The 13,451-nt window shown below is 33.7% G+C and overlaps 1 protein-coding gene across 10 annotated transcripts in view; it reads right to left on the minus strand.

Moving 5' to 3' along the window:
• The window catches only part of LOC138323840 (RNA binding protein fox-1 homolog 3-like), a 99,993-nt gene that overhangs the window by 62,505 nt on the left and 24,037 nt on the right, over nt 1–13,451 (minus strand). The window lies entirely within an intron of this gene.

Genomic DNA, 13,451 nt, shown 5'->3' on the forward strand with positions numbered 1-13,451 from the left:
GCAGTCCCTGTATATCTATGTTTACCAGTGTTTTAAATGCATCATCGAAGATAATTGTAGAGTGTCTACATCAATTGTCTCCCTTCCTGCCAGGTAAAAACTGTACCTGTCCACATCTATTGTCTTTATTCCTGCCAGGTAAGAGTCAGGTACAATAGACAGTCTGGTAATGTATGGTGTAGAGTTCAAGGGCAGACAATCCCTGTTGACATGTGCAGCGGTTGTTTATGACCTTCACTTAGTCAATGACCTCTACACTTGGTAGTAGCTATATATTGAGATAGACATTCATCAGTAGACCATGGCAACAGTTCAAGACATCTTTAAATTGTTTTGTCAGCATAAGTATCAGTCAGGTAAAAAGTGTCCTCAAAAAGAAAATTAAAATGATAGTATTATAGGTTTTACCTGATAATATCGTACTTAAGATTTTCTTGAGAGCATCTGTTACCCAACTGAATGTTAATGTTAATTAATCAATTAAAAATGTCCTGTCAAAAGTATATTACTTTTGATATCTTCTCATATCAAACAAAACATGAACTGACAATATTCTTCAAACATAACTTCATCAATATTTTGCTGTTCTGTAACTCTGTTTAAAGCTGCATATTCTTATCATTATAGCACCGAGCTGAGACACTTCCTAGGAAATAACACTAGACACGTGTATCCCTTTGTTTAATGAAACTCAGGTGTTCCACCGAGGTATATAATATATAGCTTGTCTTCTGAGCCAGGAACAACGGTGTGTATAATTTATTTCATATCAAGTTCTAACCTCTAACCTGATACTGTAGGTGACCTTTACCCTTTGACCTGTCGTATCCAATATGTTAAGATTAATAGGTGTGGCTAAGTATCAAGTGACAACCTCTCTCTCTCATACCTGAACTGGTTACTTTCAATTTTCTCCCTCACACAGCTTAAAGGGTCACTTGTACACAACTTGTTAGATTTATCATCAACAAGTTCCAACACATTATATCCCTCCAACCCAGGTACCCAATAAACCACTCCAGAAAATTGAATTTAGACAATGACATCAAATGCATTTTGGACTTTGCAGCAGCTGTTTTTGCAATTTTTATGTTGAAAAATACTGTATTTAATCAAGTAGGGCCAGCACTCTTATGGAGGTCAATTAAGTGCTTAATTGATCAAATCAAAAGGAATAGGGGATTTATTGGGTTGGATATGCTACTGTACATTTACAGTATTCCTCAGGTATGATTTTCAACTTGTGAATAAAGTTTACTATGTTGCTCTAAACTTTACTCTGCTCATTACATTTTCCTCCTAATATATGCCCTTCAAAGATGCTTTTAGTGGGACACAAAAGTAACAGCTCAATTGATGATAATCTACCTTAAATGGATTCCCAATCAAGCAAACATTTAAATAATTCATGTCCGAGTTATTTTCGCTAGCTGTATTGATGTGTTGCACTTTGATGTATATAACTATATAAGTATATTGCTCTTTGTCAACTTTTTATTTATTTATGTCAATGCTATTATCTTTATGTATTTATGTGTCATGCGTTCATTATTCCATTAGAAAACACTCTTTCCTTTTGTAAATAAATAGTCAAAACTGAAGCTTTCCTGCCTGATGACAGAATTAACTCATACTAAATCATATCTTGGCTTTCTATAATTTTTTCATCTATATATGTTGTTATTACACTTATTTGAGTCAAAGAAATGTTCTTAATTTTCCTTAGAATTGTTTAGTGCAATAGACATAATGTTAAGAGCAATATACCAGCATGAAATCCAAATTCCAAAATTTCTTACACAGCTGTTTTTTTGTTATACAAGAGATCCTAGAGGAACCTTAGCTCAAAAATAATTATCTATGTCTGACATATGACAGAGGGATCTTTTCTCTGCTTTTCAAACTTTAACTGTCAAAATCAAAGATGGCGGCTGGTTGGCCATCTTGTTGACCAATCAGTAGCAAAATGCAATATGCACAATTAGGGTCCTTGTGGAACCTACAGATGAAATTTGAGAAAGATTCTTTCAGAACTTTCTGAGAAATAGCGGCAATTAACTTCAACAACCAAAATCCAAGATGGCTGCCACAAAAATAAGTGGCCACCAATATTTCATGTTATACAGTATCAGTACACAATCACACCCTAAAGTGGGGTTTTGTTTGCAACCACATTTGGAGAAGGAGTCATCAGGTAAAGTGTTGATTCCTTTACATCATAAAGTGTTGAACCACTCAAAAACCCTAAAACATCAGAAATTTGCATCACCTGTAAATGTTTCACCTGTATAAATGTAAAATCAAAGCGTAGCACTCAGCAATATTTTTATTAGATATATTATAGTCATATAACTCATAAAATCTTGATGCATCAGTTTATGTCAAAAATGCAAGCTAAGGATGTTAGATAAATATTTCATGTTTTCACAAAAAATCAGAAAGGCTATATGTTATGCCTATTAAAGTCTGTTACAGTCACAAAACACCATTACATTTAATGGGGAGAAAAACTCTCCAGCGCTGAAGATGAGTATCAGCTCAGCACGAGATGTTGTAGATAACCGCATCACATTAACACAACATTATATTACCGTTACCTGTACAAAAACCCATTTAAGGTATAGAATAGGTAAACATTATTATATAAGGCCTGATACAGAAATGTTCAGGTAAGTTAGGATTCTTTAATGATGTACTATACAAAGGACTGTTCCATACAAGTATTTCTGAGGTATATTGTGTTCATTTTTCATAATACGACAGTTGTTGCATCAACCCTTCATAAAATTTCAGAGAAATTTGAAACTAAAATTAATTAATAAAATGGTCAAATAGCTTTTGAGACAAAATGTTCTACAGAAATAAGATGATGATAGAGATATACCTTTAGTTACAGTGTTGTGACAAGATACGTCAATATTATAACACAACGACATTTGTTTTTACTTTTTACACCCTACATTACATTTTCCCTTTTCACTTATGTCTACTAAACTCAAGTTATTATTGTTCAGAGTTGAAGATTAGCCAAACTACCTACCATGGGGAAATACAGCAGACAATTCAAGAAAGAGCAGGGCAATGAAACAGCTGTCAATAACAATAAAACAACCACTTCTTACGATACTGTATCACCTAAAGTATTGATCGTCATCATAATGCCACTCAACGCACTCAATACTCAACATCATTTTCTCAGAAAAAACGTAGAATGTCAAAGATGAAAATCATCATACAACTGACCAATTTTGAGTTTTACATGTCATTTGATATCTTTATGAAATATCATTTAAATGACTTTATTTTTAAAACTAGGCATGTTTGATATTGCAAAGAGATTGTAAAAAAGAACATCTAGATTACATTGTAAGTGGAAGGGTTCACTGGTTCAATACGACTTATTTTTAACTACAATTGTCGACAGTGAAAGTAACAGCTGTTCCATATTGTAATAAATTTGAATATCTCATCATGCATAAACTGACAGGCTTGTTTATGTTGGTGTATAGAATTGTAGGCATGTCCTGATAGAGTTAGTACTTACACTAGCAACACACATAAACTACCATCATTACTCTGATAAATTCTATTCCGTCTTTGCATATTACAGAGTTAGCTCCCTTGCGGGTAGGCATCCATTGTTACGTTATTATTTTGTGAGCGCAATTCACGTCGTTTTCTCCAAAATGTATGACATTATGATCGCAAACACATGACGTCACAATCAATACCTACCCGCAAGTGCAGATAACTCGGTAATATGCAAATTTGGAATATCTGTTTGGCTACAACATATCTAGCACCTTTATTCCGATAAACACAACTTTAGATCAGATCCAAATTTCTAAAAACAGAAACCACAGACTGAAGTCATGATATAGTCACCTCTCTATGTAACTTAGCCAGTCAATTCTTTTACTACAATCCAATTTTATTGAAATTTTTTTTCCAGAAATAAGGGTAAAATTGGACACTGTCTAAAAATCTCATCAGCAAATATTATTAATAACACAAAATATTGATGGGGTCTTTCTTACATAGTTTGGAGTTTTCAAATCATTTTGTTGGTGAAACTGTTTATGGTTAGCCAATGTCACAATTGAATACAATGATACATGAATCGAAATTCATACTTTTAAATTTTGCTATTCTGTGGCGACCACAAAATACAAAGTTTCTAAACTACAAAAATTTCATGTTATGTAGTACAATGTCGTTGTTTAACTCTGGAAGATATGTTGTGTGTGTGTCTTAAGTAGAAAACCTCATCATGAAATAATATTATACACCTATATACACAATATTTTAGTTGAATCAATGTATAAGAGTAAATTTTATAAATATTCAATCATTGGCAAATTGTATACCAATTCCTCTGGCTGTTGAAATAATCATAACATCTTTGTTTTATGAAACCTGATATTCTACTTCACACCGGATTTAACATCACTGTTGAACTGCATACTTTGTACATTATACACAAAGATTACATTTTTCTTTTTTTTTCTATCCAGGATAGGAAATAAGAGAAATGGAAAGTATATCATTTTCAATATATACATTATTAATCCTCTGTATTGTCTAGTTATGGTAATATCTATCGACTGTGGATAGTAAATATGAATCGTCCAAATGTAACATTAACTCATTCAACCCTGAAATTTCATAATGGACTGGTCTATTTTTTTTATTCAGAAGAGTCTAAATGTGTCTTCAGGGTGGAATGAGTTAACACTGTGACAGGAAACTGGTACAAAATAATGGAATTAATTCTGATGATATTGGAATACGAACATTATATAGATAATACTGAATGCGTAGCCTTTCTCAAATCTTCTGCATCATAGTTGCCATCTTTTCTGAATTCCCATAGGGGTATTGAATTTCATGTTTTCAAACTTAGAACCTAAATATAAACTACCTATGTACTCCCCCCCTATCACCAAAATAACAGTTGATTTTGGCCTCTTTTTTGCGTTGATCTTTCTAATGGAGGAATCAGATTTAAAAATTTTGAATATTAAAGGAATCGGATATGTTGAAAAGTCCTAAAAGTGGGCACGATATTGGGAGTCTTCCTCCAAAATCGTGTATGTTGCCAAGTATGCAGCATTACATAGGAATATCAGGTTTACTCAACTATATCAGTGTAACACTATACCATAGGTATTTTCAGAATATGTTTTAAACATTTTGAATTAAATTCTCTTGATGGAAAATAAAGACAACTTTAGCATAATTGACGATACAAAAAAATTAAAAGTGTGCTTGAAACCATTTTAAGTGAACATAAAAATGATTTTAAAAATTTGTACAAATATGAGCCTGCCTCCAATTACACCATTATAATCATATCCTCACTATCACTGCCATATATCATACCTGATGTTATATTTCAACCTACTCTAAATCAGCATTCATCTCAAGTCATCAGATAACCGTTTACATTCGCCTCTCGTGTCTAGTCTTACGTATAGAGGACATGAACATATTATATACACGTTACCAGTCGATGACATAGTCAAAGTGTAAATATTATACATAGTTCTCATTCTTCTGTGGTATGCATACAAAATAAGCTTTACATCAGTGATGCATGTCAGTTTGTTTCTAAACACTGTACCCACCCTTATTGCCTCATCACCTAAATGTGCACAGTGCATATCTAATCCCATCATACATATGTAATGCTCTGGGAAAGTTTCTCTGTATCTCACGACAGAACTGATTTTTCTCATTTGAGGTCTTCTTTCCATATTGTGTCCAGACAACAACTTTGGAAGACAAAACTTGCTTTAAACTTGCATCATCTAAAGCAGATGTGCCATGCATTGCCAATGAATCACCAAGACCTAAACATCAAAGTTTGAATAAGTGTGAATGCATTCAAAAGTTCTTGCATGGTCAATAAACCATGTAAGAAAATAAAGTGATAGACTATATTGTATACCTGAACCACCCTCAGATGATGTGCAGTGCTATGGACATTTATTTGTCCTTTTAAGGCATTTACCAAATGTTTACTATGCATATTTTCAAAATTGGGAGTGGTATAGTATACATTGTATACATTATATTTTCTCCCATATCATTCTAATATCACATTGATTTCGTTTGGTTTCTTATGTAGTAAGCGGATAAGAAGACTTCTCTTCAATGACAGTCAATAAATTTTAAGGAAACTCATCATTATCCCTTTTTGCCATCCTTTTTGACAGCTCCCTAGGTATCCATCCTTCCTGACAGCCCCCTAGGTACCCAGAACTACATCTCTGTTATTCTCCTCTCCTATTCCTCCCTACACTGACCTCCCCACTGTATGAACTCCTGAAACACTCTCTCTCGGAGGTGCCCTAAGCTGTCTGGTGCCTTGTGACTGTAGCCAATAACAGTGCAGATTATTGATTGTTCTGGTTGTTTGCTTCAGAGAAAGACATCCTAACTGATATCTTCTGTTACAAAAAGAACAAATGTTGAGAAATATAAGCTTGTTACTCGTTTTCACAGAGGATATATCTCCATAGAAACTAAAATTAATCTTCTCAATCATATCTATAAAGTATAATACCTATTGCATAAACAAATTTTGCTCTTAATTGTCCATTAATTCAAATTTTAAAGATATCCAAAATTTGTATGTTGCTTAAAAAAAGGGGGTTACAGTGGTGATAAACTACGGTAAATATTATTTGCCTATTTCCTGATCGGTATAGAGATAAATAAAACCTTTCATTGTGTCTCTGATTTCTAGGCCCATACAACGCTAGGATCGTATGTCCCCAACCATCCTATAGGTAAAGAGAACATGATGTGGTCGACTGTAAGTAATTGGTTTGTTATCTGAGATGGTTTTCTAAATGTACAATGAACATTCCTTTCAGAAATAACTGAAAGTTATCATCCACACGAGTGGCTTCCGTTACATGTTATTTCTTTGTTACCCAGAATTTTGCTACATTTTCAATAACAGTCAGGTTTTGCATTGGAAAAAATACAAGTCATACAGAGTCAGCTCCCTTCCTCTTCATCAATTCCAGCATCTGGAGCAACGATGTTACTTCTTTTGTCCTGATATAGCAAATGAAAATAGATCTCATATATGGTAAAATTTTACATGGTTTGCTTCGTGTATGATTTCATTTCAATCTCTAAAGCTGAATTACTAAAACCTTAGCTTGATCAAGATTAAATTTGTAGCATTAGTAAATATTAAGTCACTATTCATTAAGATTTGTATGCTGCAACCCCACAACTTAAATGTAGTTTCTGGGATGGTTGTTTGACAACTAAAAAGATGTGCATTTGACCGAGTGACTCCAATTTGTAGTGTGTAATATTAGTCAGAGGAAGTCAACAATACCATAGCCACTTAGAAATACGAAACCTCTGGCATGAAACAACCGATCCCTAAGTGTCAAGCCAATTGTTCACATAGGAAGTTTGAAACAAACCTCTTAATAATATACTTTCGTTGTAGGAAAATATCTGTATCAAACTTCAATCCTATAATAACTCAACACAAAATATGAATTTCCTTCCACTCTTTTCATTATGAGTCATTTTAAGTAAGAAAATGTCAAAACCCTAACAGGGTGTTTCCAGGCCTTGGAAGTTAAGTCCAAGGGCCACTCAAATCCTTGTTTGATGGCGATAAGTCTGCATGTAAGTATCAGAATCCTTATCAGACAGGGTCAATCTCTTGTTCTCCCCAGAGTCCGACCAGAGCGTGTGTTGTATAAGTTTGATCCTGTTCAATATGACTTGGCTTTTAAACTGAGCCAGCCGTGCTTAACATATGTTTTATTACCCTCACATATAGAGAGTGTGTACGTCTTTTTTACGTTATAGAAAATGTCTTAAACATTGTGTTCACCTGTATCTCACAACCTGACAACCTGAAACTTCTACCTGTAATATATTTAACGAAAGTGTGATTTTCTTTTGTAGATGACTTCTGAATATTTATTCTTTTAATTCCACAAAAAGTAACATCTAGCGACAATAAACTGCCTGACCAACCGATTTCACAATCAGGTATTCTATCTGAAGTATTTGTGGCTATACACCAGCCTACAATCCACGCCTTTGTAAACAAACACTTTACCTAAAACAAATACACCATTGACTCAACACCACTGATATTAACAACTCGGGGTACATAAACAAACGAAGCCTTCACCAAACTCACTACACTAAATACCTAGCTATATCAACATATCATGGACAATGAAACAATACAACACTGTAATAACGCGACTTTCAAATGAAAACAAATCTGGACTTGAAATCACCAAGTTTGGCGTTGGTGATACTGTTGTTTAGACTAGTTCCCGTCACCTATGACTTAATATACAAATGTACAGGTCATAGGCCTAGACAACAATGCCAAGTTTAGTTTTCAGAATCAAATGGTACTTTGTCCCAAATTTCGAAATAAACAACTTTCTATTGGCTAAAAAATTGATACTTATTTCCATACCAAGATTATAAAAGCAAGCCCAAGCTTTTATTTATTGCATATGAACATGCAAATTTATTTCATCTGTAAAAAAATGTGAATAATTTTCCTTATGAAAATGAGCACCAAACAATAAAATTACCCATTTATTGTGAGTTTGAGTAAATGAATTTTGTCCCCAGGAACTTTGAATTAAACCACAGACCATTGGAGATGTTAATTACTACATTTTAATTCCAGAACAGCTTTTCCCAACTTCTCTAATGGCTACAGGCACAATGTGACGATGTCTATTGGTAGCTAATCAGGGGCTACAGTATGAGTAAACTGCTAATGTATTAAATAGTTTTTAATAGACCTAATATTGCTCCAGTTTACTGGACTGATGGTAGCTGACAGCAATAACCCCAAAGTACATGAGTCTGAAGGTAAGGGAATAATGTCATATACCATCTTTAAATCTCAAGAAAAACACCAATAACTGTCCCAGAAAGCTTTTATATGATGTTTCGTTATCACCAATAATGGTTAAATTTAAATTTCCTTTCAAATTAATGAAGCCTTTTAAAAGTTCAGCCCATCAAATTTGTACTATTTCAATTAAAGTCTCATCAGATACAAATTAACAAAGTCATCTGCAATCAATTCAGACATCAAGTTTAGTATTTTATGTCAGTTGCTAAAAACAGCAATTGCCGTAAATTTGAACTTACGAAAATATCTTTTACTTGTAATTAACTCTCCATATTAAAATTATAGTTTTATATGATTTATTTTGCATGATGATGCTAGATATACAGGTATATAAACATTATAGAAGAACTGTGTCTCGATATTTTCCATTAAAATCAATTTATTCACAATCATTATGTCATTTCTACAGTTGTCCCCAATGAAAACCACTTGCTTGTTAATTTGAGGCCTGCAATTTATTCAGTAAAAAGTTTTTAAAACGTTCAAAATTAGAAAATTCTATATTCATAACCAGCTTAGTCATCACTCATAATGAAAGACTACTTACAAAAACACATGTTTCAAAATTAAATCTTTAGATAATCAAAAGAAATTAAACTTGGTGACTGTCTGGATAAAAATCCAGAATCTTTAATATACCAGGTATGTGTGACAGATCTGATCTGAGAGAGTGCACTCATGCACTGTGGGTAGGGAGTAGATATTGTCTATGTATTATTCAATCCTTTCATACCATCCAGTGTTGTATGCACACATGGGGGGTCCTGATAACATCTGTTATGTTTCAAATGATTTGAAACTTAATCCAAGTATCCAGGGATCAAGCATATATTAAAGTTCCCAGCCGATAGAAATCTATACACTTAAGTATATTTTATTTTTTGTTTCAGAAGATATAATCATCCTACTCATACATATATCAACAATAAATCAAATTAAAAATCTGTCAGAATGCTGTGCTAGACCAGTTACACAGATGCTGAGAGAGCATCACAAGGGGAACAACTCTAATTCAAACTCTGGACTTTTCTCCTCAGCCTCTCACTTCAGCATGTATACCTAGTATCAAGATAAAACCCCCAGAAATTTGCTTTTCTGTTACAGTCTTCTGATATGAAAAAAATCACAAATAGATAAACAAGAAATATCAAACCTCCAACAAATGTTCTTAAAATAGTACGTAGCTATCAATTTGTCCAAAACTTGAAACTAGAACAGAACTTCCCCTCATTTTCTTAAATGTCCAAAACCACATATCCTAGCAAACTGTGTAAGATTAGAATCTAAATAAATTAAAAAAAAAATCATGAATTATTGAGTCTAGTAAGCTTTATAAATCAAATAGATATTGAGGAATTTAACTGTTTTCATGGCAATGAATAAATGTATATGAATTGCCGCCTAGTAAGCATCAAAACAATCACATGTTTTGTATCTTCTGTGAAATATCACATCAGTTCATCTTGAACTGTTCAACACATATGGACACATGTAATACACATGTAGTGATACTAATACATACTGAAGGCCATACACTATATGTGACCTTTCTCCACCAATACAGTCCCTACAAATCACCGTCCATGTTGATTGGCAAGTCAGGTGTATTTTTAAAATGACATGAATTCCAAATCATAATTCAAACTTGCTATTTGGTCTTTGTGATCTTTCATTTCCATACAAATCATATTTCTGTAAACAAATTTACAAACTAAGGAAGATCAAGCACTCATAATTACATATTCATCTGTAAGATAGAACTGATTGTTGCTAGGATATTAGAGGAAAAAAAGATGAAATGTAACGATAAGACATTGATGTCATGTTAATTATTGAGCGCTCATTAGATTGGCACTTCAAAATATTGATACTCGTAGATTGGCATTTTACTTGCTCTTTTCCATATTCATTATCGTTAATGAAAATTTCACTTTAAGTGAAAATTCATAAAATATGCATGGTGCAAGATTGTACCAATCATCTGTAGACATGTTAGAGCAGATAAAATAGACGACCATCCATAAGTTCTTTAAAAGTTTACACAAAATCTTATATTCATAAAGGGTGGTAATAAAACTCTTCCTGATTTCAACTCTGTTTCATATTTTTATTTTTAACTACAAATACTCCAGCTATCTACCACCTCATAAGCCTAGAACGTCCTTACATGACACCAATGATAACAAGACGTATAAACAAACCTACAAATACTGGGAAGTCTTTTAGAATCCTTTAAATGTGCAAGTCCAAGCCATTTCTTTTATCTGGAAGCAACATTGCATTTTATCCTTTTTTATTAACAACGTAATAGCTCTTAGCTTATCATATCTTGCATTTAGTAGCAACATTATTTTTTTGCGTTGGGCTTTGTTATCCATTTTTATTAACAATATAAAGGCTGTTAGATTAATGTATCTTGAACTCCACATTTTTCATACCTCACTATCTGCATTAAACCTGCATTAACGTTGGACTGAAAAACAGGTAAATATTTGAATTTAGATAGCCTTCTGATCCCCGATAAGAAAGGCAGTGTATATTGCATCTTAACCTGTGAACGTTACTTGTAGGACTCATTCTAAACAGATTTAGATAAGTTGCTCACTGTCACACTACAAGGCCAAGATAAGGCAGGAAAGTTGGTCCTTTCCTTCCAAGTACCCCAACACACCGATCAAGGCGCTCTCAAGGCGCTCGTGTACCTGTACTCCACGTAGGCTACAGTGGAAGTTAACAATCATCAGGTGTCAAATCTTCAGATTTATGGCTAACAAGAAACTCAAGTGGATCTGTCAACAAGATGAATATAAAAGATATCTTCACAGCTATTATCACACTAAAATGGACAGTAAAATATAACTTGATTTGAGGCTCATTGCAGAATTGTGCTGAAATTCAAAAGTTGAGCAACAAATTTTTTACTTCCAAGAAAAGTTTGATGCAAAATATCAGCATCCAATACAATTATATCCCTACAGTAATGGGCTTCAGGCTAACTTCATGGAACTCCAATCCTTGACCAAACTGGAATGAAGAATGGAAATGTTTCTTGACCACTTAACTGGACCGAAAGTAGAAATTAGGATGTAGCTACCAAACACTCCGATGTTATCAATGGAAACTCTCCTTCCTCCATGATCCGTTAGTCTATGAGATAATCAATACACGGGTGATCAGGCCCACAGTGATCGAGGATGATGGTGGAGACGTTTTGTTGATTGGTATATAATGAAGGTACATCACTACAAACAGGATATTATCTATCATTATAGCATTTCATCGCTAAATACAATACAATTTTACAAAATTATGCATTAGTCGCCTACACAATCAAGTCAAGCTAATTATGTACCACTGATATTCCAGCAGAAAAAGAGACTACAATTTGGTCAGTATAATTTGGAACTATGTAAACTTGGATCAAAATCAAATGAACGATCTGTCTGTTCACGGTCGTATTTGATTTTCAGACCAATGAGAAATGTACTAGTTAAAGCTGTTGTTGCTTGGTTCTCTAAAAAGCCAATGTAACCTTGACTAAACTTTATACACCTACAATTAAATGAGGTTGATAATTTTGTAGAGTCGTAGTAATTCTTCTTTAGTTTGTCACCAACCGTCAATAGTGACGATTATAGGTGAGGTGATACAGCTCAGTGGCGTGGGGAAGGGGGTTATATACAGTAAGTTATTTATCTTATGTTTAATTATACCACATTCATCATCACTTCCTGGACATTACTTTTAAAAATAAATAAAACCTTCATTTCCATTCCCAAAAAATCAGGTTGTCTTAGGTTTCCTGGTGTTGTATTAATTACCATGCAGCAGCTGACTATCACTGTGCTGCACTGTAACTCAGTCAAAGGAACCTAGATCTACACAGGGAATAATGTAATTGTTTGGTGTTGTAACTTCATCTTAGGCCATCAATATAGATTTTGTGAAGCTAACATTGTTATTAACAGGTAAGTTTAAATGTTTGAAGGTATTTCATCATCTGCCTGGCCCACAATGAACCTTTTATATTGGATTTGTTTTTAACATTCAAAAGTGTAATGTGTTCCGATTAGTGGATAATCAAATACCAACAGAAAGCACATGTACAAAACATTTATCTTTGGAGATATATAAATGTCAACAAAATGAATACTTAATGGATACCAGCAAATCGCCAAACATTTCGTAAATATAGGTCATTTATGGAAACGGGGCAGCTAAACTCTAATCTAATAACGATTAACTTGTGTATTGAAATATTCATGGGCATGCCCTTTCATGATTGACCGGTATGGGCCTGGACTTCTGGCCGCTCTACCCTGCTAGGACCGTTAGAGGCCTTCTAATATCTGTCAGGGGTTTAGGCTTTATATATTATTGATATTCTATATCGATCATATAAACAGACACAGGAACCCCAAACAATAAGGAAGTCTGTAGTACAAGATTCGACCAGGATATAAGTGTTGCCACAAGGCTTTACTACATCCAGAACTTGGGAAATGATTTTATGTTATCC

Source organism: Argopecten irradians, chromosome 5 (assembly GCF_041381155.1).
Source record: "Argopecten irradians isolate NY chromosome 5, Ai_NY, whole genome shotgun sequence".
NCBI classification, from domain to species: domain Eukaryota; kingdom Metazoa; phylum Mollusca; class Bivalvia; order Pectinida; family Pectinidae; genus Argopecten; species Argopecten irradians.